At 40.4% G+C, this 2,209-nt stretch overlaps 1 protein-coding gene across 3 annotated transcripts in view; it reads left to right on the plus strand.

Annotated features, from left to right (window-relative positions):
• Nucleotides 1-2,209, plus strand: part of ANKRD28 (ankyrin repeat domain 28) — a 175,949-nt gene that overhangs the window by 130,406 nt on the left and 43,334 nt on the right. The gene's annotated exons all lie outside the window — the stretch shown is intronic.

The raw sequence follows: 2,209 nt of genomic DNA on the forward strand, positions 1-2,209 counted from the left end.
CCTGCCCATCTTTCAGTATGGAGTGTAGGTCTCCTTCCAGGTCATTTGCCTCAGTCACTTTATCTTGTTTCTGGATACGCATTAGAAACCACATGGGTGATGTCACAACGGAACCAAAGGAAATCAAAAGGATAATAACAGACTACTATGTATAGTTGTACTCCAACAAATTTGAAAACTTAGAAGAGATGGATACATTTTTAGATAAACACAACTATGGTGAAAAGGGGGGAATAATGTTAAGATGCTTGGTTGTCTAAACTTAACACAGTGAAGTAGAAAACCTGAACAGACCCATAACAAAAGAAGAAATTAATTAGATCATCAAAAGACTCCCATCCAAAAAAAGTCCAGGCCGAGACGGCTTCACTGGTGATTTCTACCTAACATATGGAAAAGCTGTCACCACTTCTGCTCAAATTATTCCAGAAGATGGAGGAGGATGGAAAACTTCTTAATACATTTTATGAAGCAAGCATAACCCTCATACCAAAACCAGGGAAGGGTATCACTAAGAAAGAAAATTATAGACCAATATCCCTCATGAACATAGATGCAAAAATTCTCAACAAAATCCGAGCCAACAGAATCCAACAACACATCAAAAAGATAATACATCATGATTAAGTGGGATTCATATTAGGAATACAAGGATGGTTCAACATTAGAAAAATGATCAACGTTATCCACCATATAAATAAGAAAAAAGAAAACCACATGATCATATTGATTGATGCAGAAAAGGCATTTGACAAAATCCAACATCCATTCCTGATGCAAAATGGTCCTACCTCTCTGGAAAGCAATATGGCGCTTCCTTAGAAGATTGAAAATAGAAATACCTTATGACCCAGCAATTCCTCTATTTGGTATTTACCCACAAGAAATACGAGCCATGACATAAGTAGATATATGCATACCAATGTTCATAGCTGCACTATTTATAATAGCAAAAAGATGGAGACAGCCAAAATGCCCATCAACTGAAGAATGGAAAAACAAATTGTGGTACATACACACAATGGAATATTATGCTACCTTGAAGAAAAACAAGGAAGCGGCAAGCCACCGCATAACATGGATGAACCTTGAGGACATTATGTTGAGTGTAATTAGTCAGTCACAGAAAGAGAAATACTGCATAGGACCAATACTGTAAAAGACTAAGAAAAAGAACCCATAATAAAGGGGGTTGGGGGGAAATCTTTGTTAATTGCTGGGATGTCGGGGGTGTGGGAGGGGAACGAGGGGAAGGTGGAGCACAGGGCAGGGATTAGACCCAGGAAAGTTTGGGTGCTGGGCAAAGGGGCAATATACAAGAAGAAAGAGGGAAATAGAAGAACAAAGCAGATGGGAGAACAATTAGGCAGGTTCGAATGGGCTAAGTGGGACCGAGGTAAAGAATGATGTATGCACAACCTTGGAACTATAGGGCTCTGGGATACAGAGATTGAGACATGGTTGGAATGGGGAAAAGGAGGAAATAATGTTAAGATGCTTGGCTGTCTTTTGAATGTTGGTTTTCCTTGCATTATATTATAAAATAGACAGTGGCGGGCGAGAGTAAGGAATAGCCAGAAACATCACCATGGAAAGCTTGTAAGTCCGTTTTCTGCCTATAACTGATTGGAATACCTAAAATGGGGCTACAACATACCCAGTGAAGGGGGCTTCCTGCGGAGCCTCTGTAATACATAAGACTATAGGTAGAAGCCTGAACCACATCCAGATCTCCTGAGATGGGAAATTTCCACTTGAAAGGACGAGCAGACCAGCCTGGAGCAGCTAGAACAGAAGATACTTCTTGAAAGATAGACCTCCAGGAAAAATACAAAACAATAGATGCAGACGGACTGTTACTACAAGAACATAAAAGTTGTTTGCCCAGGATATATCAAGGCAAGTGGTCAGGTCCCCTCAGTGCAAACCGCCTTCCAAGAATAAGACTCAATGGGAATACACGCTCTGATTGGTAACCAAGCTCGTCACCGATAAGAGGAAGTGAGAGAAAAGCAGCAATGATGCGGCAACCTAAGACCTACAATGTGGAGAGTGAAGCATTCAGCTTATAAAAAGAGAGGGCATATGCGCAAGAACACCCACACTTGCAGATAATACCCACTTGACCTGGCTTCAATGAATTGATGATCAGAGCTCAACCAGAAGAAGAAAGAAGAGGATAAAAAGAGTAATCTGATACAATTTGATG

Source organism: Chrysochloris asiatica, unplaced genomic scaffold (assembly GCF_000296735.1).
Source record: "Chrysochloris asiatica unplaced genomic scaffold, ChrAsi1.0 scaffold00028, whole genome shotgun sequence".
Classification (NCBI taxonomy): Eukaryota; Metazoa; Chordata; class Mammalia; order Afrosoricida; family Chrysochloridae; genus Chrysochloris; species Chrysochloris asiatica.